Consider the following 15,786-nt stretch of genomic DNA (forward strand, 5'->3'; position numbering starts at 1 on the left):
GTATGCTGGAGACATTTTAATTAAGCCTCTAATTAAATTTATCGCCACTTCAAACAGCCGATTGGCCTTCTTCTGGCGTGTCAAAAGAATACATTATCGTGGTAAAACTCTTCCTCCGAATACTTGCAAGTCCTCTAGCTAATGGCCCAGCATAACTCCGGAAACATATTCTTTGATACGATGCTAGTATGGCAATCGAGAAACCAGAGTCGAGACGAAAGGCGGCTAAGATATGATCGCGAACAGTCCTGGCAAGCTTCCGCTTAGCCTGCCCTCGGTCATTAGCGCTGAACTAGAGAAGCTTTCGACCGTGGATGGATAATTTAGTTTGTCACGGTCGACCCACGGTCTGGGTCATGGAACGCAAGACTACCAACTTCGTCATATCATGAATCGTTAAAACCGGCTATGCTTATCGCAGCAAGTGTATTTTTTACATTTTGTTTTGTTTCCTTCTCTAGGAGACCAAGTTTCATTGGGGTTTTGATCCCCTTTTATTTTGTGTAAAAAAGTTATACATAGTTTTTTTTTGTTAAAAAACGAATTCAACACTATAAAAAAGTTACATAAAATTATTCTTAAATTCGTAAAATAAAACAGTTCTTTTTACGGGACATGGACACAACGACCATTGCTTATTTGAATAAATTGAGGTTAAATCTCTTAGCTCAATTCCCAGTTGTTGAATAGAAGCAGGTAAAGAAATATCAAATTTTGCTTTGGATTTTTATATAAAAGTGCCTCTATATCGACTAGGGTCCCGAGGTTGTATAGGTTCACTCTTACACTGTAACAATTCTTAAAGCTAAACCATGGGATAGGAGGAGTAATCATTTTCAATTTATTGTATAAGATCATATTTTTATAGCTTGTTTGTATATCGTGCACCATACCATACGTCAACGACATCGGATCTGTCGCAGCCGGTTTTAATATACGCGAAATTCCTCACTTGACAGCGTAAACGTAGGACCAATGGAAAATCGAACTTTACTGGGTTTCCAGATTCCCCATTAAATATTAGAGAATCGCCAGGTGGAGCTGAAATGTACCTTTACGTGTGGTAAAAAGGAATAAGGACCGAAGAAAAAGGAAACGGACCGATCAAGAACTTCAACTGTATAACGGATTTCGCGAACGTGTGTTATGTTCATTACACGAAGCTTCTTTTTTTTAATTCTACCGGGGCATTTTTAGGGACACTGTATAGGAAATCATTTACTTATGGTCTAAACCAGTGGTGTCAAACTCGTTTGACCTCGCGGGCCACATTTCGCCCCAAAATAGGTTCGCGGGGCAAAACGTAAAATTGATTGGATTGATGAAAATATGTTCTTATCAGTGTGGTTTGATGCAAACAATCAATCGTGTTTAACACTTTCAAATTTTGAAATATTATATTACTTCTTATAAAATTAACAATTTTCAGTAAAAGATAAATTTTCTTTAACACTATTGTGCATTTTTGTAAAGATTTAAAAAAGTAAATGAGCGTTATTACTACAGCTAATTGATTGCTCCACATCTGTTATTTTATTTAGAATGCTCGTGTATTTCATGACGTCTGTTTTGTATGAACACTATTTATTCGCTTGTCTCGAAAATCTGTGTGAAATCTCTCAACCGCAATAAATCGGTGTGATGTGGATCGAAGTTGTGTAAAAACTTTCTTATAGAAATTGTTGAAATTGACGTTCGTTCAGTTCTCTTGCCATTCAACAAAACAAATTTTGCTCTTGAAACAAAAACTCAAAGATCCAAACTTTCGATTTATTGCTTCAAAGGAGTCGCGGGCCGGGTCCGATGCTCTTGAGGGCCGAATGTGGCCCGCGGGCCGTATGTTTGACATCCCTGGTCTAAACGATTCCATTAAGTTGATTCATTCGTTCTTTTGTTTCATTGCAACTAATTTGCAATTTTGTTAGCATCGGGCAGCTTCTGGATGGCACAATGGAAAAGGTGCTATGTTTTCACCCGCGTCAATTATATAAACAACAGTATTCACAATTACAAGCCATTCACACAACACAAACACACAATTTACACAAACAAATCAAATAACTCAAATACAAATTAAAACAAAAATTTAAATTTAAATTTTATGCAGAAGTAAAACATAATAATGTTATGTTCTGCATTACCAAATTAGTTGAAACGACTCAAAGAAGGTATTAATCTCAAAAACTTTTCTGTATTCCATTTCAATGAATTTGTAAAATTCAAATCTCAGCCAAACATAATGTTACAATTATAGTAGAAGTATCTAAACAAGCTATGGACGCATGAATCCATATGATTGCATACATACATTCATTTGCTGGTAAAAATGCAAAAGAAATTCACATCAAACATATCGTAATGTTGATAATCTAAGCATAGATTATTTTACTCATGATAAACACACAAGATATTTTCACAATTTGTTTCTCAAACGTGTAGGATTTTCAAAGCAATAGTACTCAACAAGAATGAATACTGAATCCTTAGAATGAAAAAGAGCGTATACAGAATACTGAGATTATGTTATTGATTACATGCCTTTAAAAGGCTTCTTGCTCGGTTAGCATTTGTTGAATGATTTGTTTCTTCCAGTAATTAGACATATCGTGGCCTGTACAAATAAATCATCCTGCATGGTCTGAATGAAATAGGCTTGAAGGTAACATAATACACTTTTAGCCAATATTGAGTATGACTAGCAGACATTTCTGTTGTCCTATCATTATTTAATTCAATGATTTAAAACCGTATATGAAAAAAAACGAATCATGTTATTTTATTTGCAATTTTAACTATTTTATTATGTTACCACAACGACGCTAACATTACGAAACTGTCGGGATTTCGAAGGTGATTAAATGAGCTTACTCCTCTGCAGTTTTATCCTCGACTACCGTTGGACAACAGTCTGGGTAGGGCTTCGTGAAATCCGTCTCGCTTAGTTTGTGTCCGGCAGGAGGAACAATGAGCCCACATCTTAATACGAAATAAAACAAAATGATGTTAAAAACAAAACACAATCATTAAAACGTGTGAATATGACCCCAAATATACCCTTACCCAGCCAATTGCAGCCCGTAATTGGACGAACAAAACGCCTTCTCACAACGTTCCAGAAGATGCTGCGACCCATTGATTGGAACTGATATGTTCCATTCCTTATTGTAGCAGTGACCTTCGAGATCTGATTGAGAATATATGGTATATGAATAAAACGATGTTGATGTAATCAGCGTAGCGCTAATAACTCACCGGGGTGTTTTGCATTGGGAACAAAGTACACATACGCTTGAGCGATCGTGCACGTTAACAAGACAACTGCAAGTGAAGGCCAACGGCTAGATGGCTGATACATCTTAGTTTTTCAATTGATTGTACTATTTCTAAATAACTCAACCGTATGCCTCAACCACGCAAACGCAACTGATCAACAAGACTCGATTGATCAGCTTCTAATTATTTTCTCAAAAACTATTGCCAGAGTGACCAGATTACACCACTACATTTACCATTTTGAAACTTATGTTAATGAGAATCTTGATGCGATGATCATTTCTTGATTCGGCAAATAACACATACAACCGGTTTACAGAGGGAGTCAGGAATAAAATTCCAGTGGACTCGAAATTATTCGCATTCGGTTTATCTGCTATGCGGCTTATCCCCGTTGGCCTTAGGTTTATCCTGATTTTTTAGTATCAAACTATTGTTTTGTTGCTCACTGACACAGAAAATCATGCCCAGATTAAATTTGATATCACATTTATTGGCTCAGGTATTTTTTCAGAAAGCAATAAATTTTCAAATTACTGTCATTAAAAACACCAGGCTCAATATACTCTATGTACTTTTTACCATGTGTTGATTTGTATAGTTTAGCTGATATTTCGAACATGTTGACTGATAAGAAACTGTGATTTGTCCTTAGACCGGTTTATTTTATATTTTTCTATATTTTGCATTTCTAGTTTTTTTCAATGATTTTTGCTTTAAAGACAAAGACAAGTACTGGCTCGATATTATAATCTTAGTATAATATTTCAAGAACAAAACTCTTGCCGACCACTGAATCTATATTCTATTACAATACGACAAACATATTCACATACACAGATACTTTTTAATGCGAAGATACAACGTTGACGTTGTCACGTTTGATGTATTGAGAATCAAATTGCCAAAATATCCAAAAGAAAGTCCGTAAAATTTCAAAAGAAAGTTGAATCAACATAAAACGAATCAAATAAGCCCCAAACGGTGAAGAGCACCGCGATCATTATAGCTTTGAATATGTATGGAATCTTGAATAGTAGTAAACAACACTTCGCAGAATTTTAATAACTTATTTCAGGAAAGCTAAAAAACAGTAATCACATGAATTAATTTGAAATAGAATTTCAAGTAGTGAGAAAGCAACATATATTTCCGTTAGCAGTCAAAAGAACTATCAGAAAATAAACTAGAAAAAGTTAAATGGAAACAGTTGTCTCCATTTGTCAACGAGCTATCGTTTGATAAAAATGCTTCCTTGATAAGATAAAATCAATTGTACAAAGATGTTTCCGCAACAATTATATGAGCTACTTCTAATTTCAAAATATTTTATCAAAATAGATATCGAGGTTGTAAAAAAACAAAACAAAAGGAAACTACACAAATCAATTTTCGATCTACTTTTAAGAAAATTACACGTTTATCAACTGTATTGATTTGATGTAACATACCTTAATGAAGTGTAAGCAATAAGGTTCCTAGAAAACTTCTCCAATTTTACGCTTCCAGATGTATGAAGTATATTTCACTTTACTTAATTGATCGTTAACGAACGCAGAATATGTGTGAACGAACGCAGAATATCTGTGAACATGTTGTTTTTATCAGTTGTTTCACTTTACTTCACTTTGTGTTTGCGCATTGTGTACCAGACTGTCAACATAGCACGAATTGGGTCACATTGAACAGTTTTGTTATTATTTTACGAAACTTTGGCGTCACTGTCATAAGTTCATATTTTAATGGCGATAAGCTAACACAAAAACATTTTTTAAATCTACGCGATGTAGGTATTGATTGTTTTTACTGGTGGGATAAATGTGTTGTTACTTTAGGTGTATCACATGGGCAACACTCTTTGGTAAGATCTATTATTCATTAATTTGTAAGAAATTATTATTAATTCACTCTACACTGTTTACGGATGCCTGTTAAAAACAACGAAACTTCCGCTTCATCATCACGAGTTACTGAAATAAAAAAAATGTTAACATTAAAAAGATATTCGATATGCCCAATTCCATGTTTCTCATGAGTATGAGTTACACAATGCCTTCTCAACATAAACATACCGGTGTACCATGCCGTGCTCTACTTTTGTGCAGCGGATACCCTCCCGCGTTTGAATCTGCACTTGTCATGAGTTCAGGCATTTACCCCAACCAGGTATAGTCATTTGTTATTTCTTGTGCATTTCCTGCAGAACACTTGAGAAGCATAATAGGAGCAGCGTCTTTACGTAAACCCCCCGAAGAGTTGGATCGGTGCCAGTTACGGTTTGGTTTAACGTATGATGTAGAGCTCCCGTACAACATGCTTATGAAACAAAGCCCAGTGAAGAATCCTAGTTGTTGGGACCATTTTCGAGCCTCTTTTTCCACCACATCACATTGCAAATATGCAAATATTTCCACATAGGCATTGAGAATGCATAAGGGTCTAACCGTTCATAACAGCGACGCAAATCACGCAAAGTGTGGCCAATTGTTATATTTTGTAAATTTGCTAAGCGTTCTTCGGTCAGTTAAATGTCGAAATGAGGTATTGTGAACACTTTAGAAATTAAATTAAAAAAATCACAAATAATATTTTTACTACGGAACGGAAAGATACATTTCATCATTTGATGTTGAAATGTATCGTGTAAAAGAAAATTTTGACTTCATACGATATGGATTGTACCTGTGACAACAAAATGTGAGACGAAACATAACATAAACATAATTTTTTATTGATATTAAATAGAAAACCGTTAGGCTTGTTACAACTAAAACAAACATTTAAATTAGAAATGTCTATCGTTTTCAAAACCAACATGACCGTTCAACATTTTAATGTTGGATATTCTCTCTCAAGTATGATTAACGTGTTGAATCCCTCTGTTTTAGAGTCTCGTTGGTGCAGTCCGTTGTTTTGCAATCAAAAAGGAATTCGTTATGTAAGTTTTCGATTGTGTAACCCATTCGTCGAAAAACTTCGCTGACTGTTATCGGTTTGCAACCTCTTCTTGGCAATGATCCGATCTTGACCAACCAGCATTGGAATTGTGCGCATAAATTTCACCTCACAGCATTGTGTGCAAATTAGATTTTAATTATTAATCATCCCGCTACAGTCGTGCTGCGCATTACGGCAAGGATGCGACGAAATAAAAGAAAGGCTCCAAACAAACTCGACCGATGCTACGGACGGCGATGGACTTCAGTTTTCCTCCACAGCATTACCCCGGTTCCGACCGCAACAAGGAGTTAAGACGGTAGTCGGCACTGTTTGTCTGGAACAGGAAAATCTAATCAACTTTGGTCCCATTGGTTCTCGCCTGGAAAACACGCGTCGCGAGCAAAAGAAAAACACTTTCACGATCACTCACTCCCTCGCTCACTCGAGTTGGTATATTTTGCTCTCGTTCTTACGTTTCTACTCTCTCGTGTCTAACTTGCTGGAGTTTTCTCAGTTCTCCGAACGTTTGTTAACGATTTTTCACAGCATTCTCACGTGCAATGTTTTCAGCAGTTCGTTCCATTACTGCTGTGGATCTTTTTCTTTCGGTGAGGCCAAACAGACTCATTACTGCAAAATTAGAAACACATATGAGTGTATATGGGCCACCGGCCACTGGCAGAATAGTTTTCGAAGGGAAAATAGTTAGTTAATTAGTCACCCACTAGTATCACGCTCAAGCATTCTGGAGGGATTTGTTACGAAGCCACGAAACACAACACTCACGCATACACTTCACATAATACAGTGAATTTAGTGGAATATAGAACGTACTCGAGTGCCAGAATGGTTTCACAACTAACCGCTCGACTTATAAATGCCTTGCAAGTCCTTGTGATATTGACGGTTTTTATTTGAATATCCTTATGAGATTTAGCACTTTCCTTGGACCGGGTTTTAAGATTTAAATGTTACACTGTAACATGTCGAAATGAAATGAATGAAACATATTTCACCACACCAATCCTTTAATTTGTTCGAGGCAGAAGGGCTATATCGCGCGTTATATAACATGTAAAGGAATAACGAACGATTGCTGTGAAACAATTGAAGCTAGTATTCCTTTTGTCAGTAACGTCAAACAACCGGGTGGGTGAACGGATGCGGCACACGGAAAAACTAGCCTACATTTCGTTACAACCCACACGGCGCCTAGAAAAAGCGATGGTTGCGCCAGCCCGAACCGTCGTTAACCGTCGTACAGTGAAAGACAGGAAAATGCGGTCTCACCAACCGCCCGCTGGGTTGTGGGTGGGTTTGTCACCTCAAACACGTCAAGCCGTCCCCATCGCCCCCGTCACCCTAGCACTAGAATGTCCTCCTGCTTACCACGGCTGCCACCGGGACCGGACGACGCACACCTCAACGCAACGAAAGCTAACGTCCTTTTGAGCTCAGATGCACATGACGACCCCATAGCTCCGCCCGAGAATCGCCCTGTCGTCGTGGCACAGACACACACAGACACACACGCCCACTAGCAGTGGCAGGCAGGAGTATTTTCACCGACCCTTCGAGTGTGTGCGTCTGCACGAGGGACGTGTGCAGGAAAATCTGCGCAGGACACAACACGAACTGTGGAGCACGAACGTGACGTCAAACTCACGAGCCAGGCGTTCGGAAAATTTCACCGTCCACGTCCTGCCATCGCGGTCCCCATTTCCTTATTTCATTCGTTCAATTTGTCTTCGCTCCTTCGCAGTCTCTTTTTACCATTGTTTCGCACTCTTTCCCTCGGTCTCCGCTCTCTTTTTTCAAAGCCGGGAAAATCTGAACAAGTTTGCCAGCGCTTCGAGATGCAATTGACACTTAACGTTCATGTACCTCCTAAATGCAGGGTAATACAAATAATGTTGCACGAATGATTTACCATTTACCCATGAGCCATCACAAACCAAGCGGCTTTCAAAGGCATGAACCAGCAGTAAAGTCACTTGCACTTGCTGTCCGGGATCAATGCGACACCAACACTATGCCGTGCACCTGCTGTGTAAGTGAGAAACACTTGACGCAAAAACCCCCCAGCACCCGAGGTCACAATGATTGAGTGAAAATGTTGTCCTTCGTCGCATTTTTCTACCTCCGTTTGTGTTAGGGAATGTAAGTGGCCAGCCAAGGCATCTTGCGGCCCCCTCCATTCGACACATTTTCCATGAAACACCCTATGACACACAAATGCCAAACAATAATGGAAACGCACCGTGGGTACGATATTTCCTCTCAGTTTTCATCCTGCCCAGCTACACTCGCTCGACGCTCCAACGAACGCGGCACGTTTCGTCCTTCGAATTTCCATTCGAAGAAAATAGTCAATACTGATGCAAGCAGAACGAAGGAAAAACACCCATCGCTCCGAAGCATCGCACACCACACTTCTAAGGGTGCGAGTGCGAGGAAAACTCGAAATGTATCGTTTTAGTGTGTATGTCTGTGTATGTGTGTGTGTCTGTATGTGACTAGGTCTGTGGTTGTGTGCTAGGAATTGTGCAGAGCACGATGACTCATTGGCATCCCCTTTCACCGACCCACCCCGCACTAGCGTTGGTTTCCCAACCGTTGTGCCGGCTTGTGACTGTGACGGGGCGAGCGGGAGAACTTTCCACGGGAACCGACGTGCGCCAGTGAAGGACGAACTCGCACCGTCCGGGTTCTTTTTTCCACATCGAATCTCATAGAATAGCCGTGCACATTAGGGGATGCCTTTTCGAAATGTGCCACTACACAAGCGGACAATGCTTTGAAAATGTTCAGTGACAACTGGAAGAACAAAAATACGTAGGGCTTCCCAACGCTGACCGCCGAACCAAAATGTCCGCGAAGTTACACCCCGCATTCTCTTCCACCCACGAACTTGGTACGGCCGGCGGCATGGCGATGGAAGAAGGATAATAAATGTAAGTGTCAATGTGATGTATGGAGGTAATGGTGGTTCCTTTTTAATCATGCACGAAGTGTCCCGGATTCCGTTGGGCGCTTGTGTTTGTTACGGCCAGAGAAGCTATGACTAGGATGATGATGATAATAATGATAATAATTATGATGTTTCGAATCATTATTCTCCATATCGTCTAATACTAACCGTTGCCTTGATACGATGCAATAGTTTCGAAATAATATTAGAAACAATAATTACCGTCCAAAAGAGTTTATTTATGTCAGTCCCAAAACCCTTTTAGGGGCAGTATATTCATTTAAAAAAACATGCCGTTCATTTAAAAAAAACATGACGCATATAAATAGGCCATGTGAGTTTTGTGCAAATAGAATGGGACGGTTTTAAGAAAAATATACGAAGTATTTTTATCCTCCAATTACAGTTGCACAATATACAAAACGATGTATTATTGAGTACATGACAGAATAAAAATTTTAACCAAACTTTAGTAATTGAATAAAAATGCCGAATAAAAATTAAGACTTAGCCTCAATTCTTTCAAATGACTAAACGAGTTTTTGTTTTTTAGTTTTAGGTATACATTCTATTAGTTCTATTTTATCGGAATCAGTTAATATGCTGTTTTCTTTGTTCCTACTTTCTTTAATTGTGTGCTTAGAATATACTTGACGATCTATCCCAAAAAAATGCGTGATCCAAGGCCCTTTAGCACACACCCCGCACCTAAGTGTCGATTAAGAAATTAGGTTTAACGTCGTCCACCTTTTAGCGTGCTACAAAACTTCGTATAATTGACCGCCCAATCGATGATTCAGATCTGAAGTAGCGTTATTTTTTGCTGGTCAATATCGGGCAAAAGCGCCTTGTATGTTTTTCCCACCCATTTCGGCCGTTGTGCTCAACTGGCACAAGCTATGGGAGGTTTTTACATGCATAATTAAATGAACTAAATAGCGCAAGCCCAAACAAGTAATCAAAACACATGAAGATGTCCCGAAAAGCTGGCAGGTGTAGGAAGATCCCTTAGCGGTTTCGCTTCATGTTGAGCAGCCGCTGCTGTCACTGCCTCGAAACACCGGACACATAAGGCCCAATTAAAATAGCTTCAAGTGAAGAGCACCAAACTGCCGGGCAAAGTCGCTTGCCCATGGTCCCATGTTAAGGAGTCTTGATTACTTGCAGAAGAACGGTGAGATTTCTTTTTGTTAGACCGTGCGATGCATGTCGTGGGGTTAATGCTCCTTAATTGCAAGATTGGAAAAACAAAGCTTGCGTACGGCTTGCATCAGTTGGCCTGGACAAGACCTGCAATACCATTTGCCTACTACGTACCAAGGCACCTAGAAATGAAGAAAAACAAGCCGAACGAAGAAAGATAGGGGGGACGAACCTGGAACAATCACTGTGGTGAACAAGAACAATAACTATAACCTAATCCTTGGCATTCATTTTCATTTAAGCCAGATTTTATCCCAAAGTATGACACTGGTTGAATTCCGTAACATCTTCTGCACCTCAGGGCATTGGGCACACTGCACGTGAAGTGGGTTCATCTGCACTAACATATTATACATATTTTTCGTGTATATTCCATTGGAATGGCCATGTATCATGTCACTAGTACATAAGCTAGAGCACTTGTGGAATTACGATTGAAACGCTCAATGCATTTACCAATGCATGCAATGTAAATCATTTTTATGTTTGCTGGCAACACAAGAAAAAACTGGTCAATGTTTTTCGGAGGCTTGCCAAACTTGGGTGGTGTTTAGAGTAAGCCTTTCCCTTCATAAAGCGCCATATTGAGTAACCCGTTGCTCGTGAGACAAATCGCGAATACACTGCTTACTTGGTCATGGCGCAAGTGCTAAACTAAGTAAAACGTGGTTTTTCGTTCACAACCTATTCAGGTACGAGTTAAGGACTAAGTGGATGCAAAGAAAGCCAAGGATTTGTATGCCCAGGTCAAACGGGAACCATATTACGATGGTGGTACTGTACGGTATATTACAGTAAAAGCAAAGGCACGGTTTTGTATCTTTACTTTTACAAATGTCAGTCCCGTGTTGAGATAGATAAGGCAATATACCCTGCGTATGAAGCAAGCTTTTTGCAAATGGACTCGAGATGGAAACGAGACTTCAACCGAAGTTTTACCAAAAGCGAAGTCGTAGTCTTCACCAGGAATCATAACACGAGTTTGACATTGTGAGGAAATATTGCTAATTGAATGGTGACAAACGATTTTGAAGAAAAATGATTCATTCACATGATAAAAGATGTTTCCTCAATCGGGATTTGAACACCAAACATCTGAATTTAGAGCAAGCACTTTAACTAGTACAATATTCGGGAGTGACAATTATGGGGGAAATTATAGATACATTTGACGCTGTAAGCAAACTGAGCCATCAAGTTTTTTTTATATAATAATGGTTATGATAAATTGAGATCTATGTTTCAAAATATGCTCCAATTGTAATACATTGCATCTCTGAACCATCACAGTACTCATATGTCTGTAGGCCATCGTAATGTATCATACGATACGAACCAAAAACAAAGATCTTAGTAGCCTTATCGCTTTTCCCGTTAGTAGCGTTATCGCTTTTCCCCCTTCAAGCTAGTATAATATGTATGTTTGACCTCTTTCTCTTATATGTGTTATGGATTCATCTGTTGATTAATTCTACCTTAAAGAGGGTATTGAATACAACCGAAAAAAACAGCGAGGAATTTGAATAACGTACAATAAACTTGTCATGCATTGAACATCGTACGCTTTCATTCATATCCCCTCGGGACATAATTTCTCCCATTTCCAATCTGAGCAGCCTGAGTGTTGTTCGGCAAAATTACGGAATACGGAAGACATGGTAAAGAAGCAAAAGGAGGGCCATCCTCGAAGTGGTTGTGAAGAAATCAACAATTCCTTCCGAAACGTCTTTCGCAACAACCACCGACAGAGTTTTCCATGTTGAGCGGCATTCGATTCAGGAAGGAGTAAAGGAAGTTTGGTACGCAATACTTTCTGACTGACGGGGCCGAGGCGGTCGATACGCATAAGTTTCTAGATGAGAACGGAGATATTGTACAGTTTTGTTCTCATTTCACTTGATATTTATTCATCCCGCAAGAGTACGAAACGCTGGAGACTGCTAGAGCGCGTGGGCCGTAAGCATACATTTCAGAACAGATACAAACCAGTCCACCTTGTTGGAAATATGGACAGTCACAAACAAAAACCTCCCACCCAACTTGAAAGAAGAGGCTTCGAAATAGAAACGCTAGGGATCTGTCGTAAGAAGGACACCATTTGTAGCATTGGAGAAAACGCTAGCTTAACACGGGAATAGTGTGTTGTTCGTTCATTTCAGGTAAGTTGTATGTTTTCTAGAGATGGCACCACGGGACTGTTGGTTCTTTTTCATGAATATATTTATGTTCTGTTGAAACGAAGCGCTGGTATGAGAAAGATTTGACAAATAAGAACAAACACAAATTTAACCTTTATAATGAAAACCTACGGCCGTTAGCTTATCTGTTTGTTTCTTGTGCAGCATAGTTATTCATATTAAAAGATATGCTTCTATACATGTGAATGCAAGCATCAAAACGCTAAACATCAATCCTAACATGACTATCCGTTCTGATACCCACAACGTTAGACATTTCGAATAGCAACATATTTTCTCTACAATTTTATTATTTTAACCGGTGTAATCTGTCAATCTCAGTGTAATTGTTCTTTTATAATAAGGACTTCGTTTTCGAAACAATATTTATTGCAATTATCCACTCATACCTACAATTCGAATCGCATTTTTTTTTTTTTTTTGTCAAACAATTCCAGCGAAGTTAATGAATGACTTTAACATATTTATTCGAATGTTCATTTTTATGAAATCCAAAGAAAAATATCTCTTTCGGTATTGAAAAAACGTTTTGAAACGGGCATGGGAAATGCAGAATAAACTTTGTTTTGAATCAAATAAATTCGATTTTAGTGTTAAAATGTGTCTATTTAAAATAAAACAAAAAATCCAAACGATGATAGTTTTTTTTTATTTTTGACAAATGAATAAACAAATAAATGCCAATGTTTTCGTTAAACATGACACAGTTACCAAAACTGCTTATCAGGTAATCTAAGAAAACTAAGAAATTATCGGTTTTTTTACAAGTGAAAGTTAAGCAAAACGAACAAACGATGCTCTTACTCGAGATTAATTGAATGCACCACAGAAATGAAAATATAATCTTACCGAACTTAACCGGAAACACAGAAAAAACTTTGAGTCAGAGATTTTATAGTACAAGTTTTTCGTATTCTAACGCATAATGTTCATAATTTATCATTATCTAAAAGATGTTTTTTTATTTTATATTTAATTGAATTTCAAGGCATCATTATTTGATGAAAAATCAAACGATTTGTGCGGCCACGGTATGCATTTACGAACGTCGAAGGAGCTAGAAGTTACTGATTATCATCAAGCCATTTCAACACTTTCATTACTTCGGATCGTTACACGTTAGAGCGAATGAATACCATATAACGTGGGCAATATGCACGTCTTCCTTTCGAACTCAACTCGCTTATTCGCTAGTTCGAAGATTTCATTTAAATTTCATGCTACCACCACTTCAGAGCGATGCAGCTGAAGAAATCTCGATGTCTTTGCCATGTTGTGCATTGGTTTGCTTCGCCTATTTGCCTCGTTCGGCTCGTACCTTCCCTTCTAGGTTCTAGTGACTCCTCCCTCATTTGTTGCCCGCTTGACCTACACTTTAACGAGCTTTCGACAAACCTCCTTCTTGGACAAGTGCCACACAAGCCTGGAACTGGCAAAGGCTTGATGCATTCACCTGGTTAGTGTAGGAGCTACCGACGCTTTCGGCGGGTCGTTGAAATGTGGCTGGAACGTGCTGTCGGGTTTCCACTTTCCACTGCAGATCGGTGGTTAGCCAATGGCATAAAAGGAGCAGGTCAGAACTGTGAATCGTTTAGAAAGCAGCACACGAAAACGGGCAAAAGGTACGCATCCGTTTTCCCGTTGATAAAAATTTATTGCTGAGGATATTTTCTAGCACTCTCCATGCACTGGTGGCATATAGGTTTATCATTATAATTCAGCTAGCAGAATGTGTACTTTTCCAGAACCAAACGCTAAAGTACATTGTTTACTACCATATCACACGAAACGGTTAGATAAATACTACTTATAATTTCGAAAAGCTTTAACAGAGTTAACCTAATCAGGAACCTTGTTTGAACGTAGCTCTTATTTGTACTACACACACACACCCACACACACACACACACACACACACACTGTACTACATTACATATACAGATAAAAGTTACAATAGACATTTTTTTACCAAAATAAGAAGCAAAAAAATCTGGTATAGTTCGCAATATGGAACAATTTCGGCACAGATGCGACAAAGTTCAAAAAATAATTCAAATCAATTCACTTCCGTCTTTCTTTTTCCCATCTCCTTTTGCCAGTATCTTTGGAGACATAGTTAAAAGTTTTATTTAAATATGCAGTATAATTGGAACTATTGCTACTATAAGAGAAAAATTTCATTTTATATGATTTAACACAAACTTCCATAAGTTGAATTCTAAATATGAAGCAAATATGTGAAATATAAAATGAAAATGTGTCCCCACTGATAAATCACATTCCCTACGTGCTTAATGAGGTCACAACCAAAAGTTCGTTCTACTGCAACAACATCTAAGATCCGAACACCAGCATTGCAGGTTAGTCGCCCGACCTAAGTGACACCGATTTGCCATTACACTTATCATCGACTCTGAGTCGCTTGCCAGCCCAGCACGGCCGGGACACATTGTTGCACCTCTTCGGCAGCGTGCTGCTGGCTATGACGCACCCTTGGGGTGGGTTGGGGATGAATAAAAATAGTCCATAAAATTCATCCCAGCCTGACGCCGGCGTTGATCGCTTCAACCCGACGATGTCGGGAGTAAATTTTCATTAAAGTAAATCGCAGCCTTACGCTGTAGCAGTTAGTTCGAACCTTGCACATCGTGTCTCGTCTGAAACAGCAGGATACTCGTACTGTTTCAGGTTTCTTGTGGATTCCATGTTATATTACAATTTATCAAAAACCCGGTCAAGGAGACATTGTACTCAGAAGCCGAGCAAGAAAACAGACTGATATTACATTGCAAATCCCAGCATGGCACAATAAAATAGTTTACTATTATGACCACGCTAACATGTTTGATGGCAAACATTAATAACAGAAGCGAGTGCTGATTTCTAAAACTTATGCAGAATTAAAATCAAAAAGGCTGTTTAGAGAAATTACAGTTTCCTATAACTTTGGAGCTCCAATAAGATACGTATTGTAATGGTCAGATTGTACAACCACAAATGTTTGACACGCAACATATTGTAATATTAAACTTAGTTGATGTTTTCAAATTACACAATAGTCATGGCATTAATAAAACATGCATGCTAGTGACCATTCGGGTGAAGTGTATTTATGTTAAAAAATTTGCTTTTCATATACGATCATATCACTTCTTTTTCGGTATTTTTCCTCTTCGACAGATACGTGTTTGTATATAGAAT

Source organism: Anopheles ziemanni, chromosome 3 (genome assembly GCF_943734765.1).
Source record: "Anopheles ziemanni chromosome 3, idAnoZiCoDA_A2_x.2, whole genome shotgun sequence".
NCBI lineage: Eukaryota > Metazoa > Arthropoda > Insecta > Diptera > Culicidae > Anopheles > Anopheles ziemanni.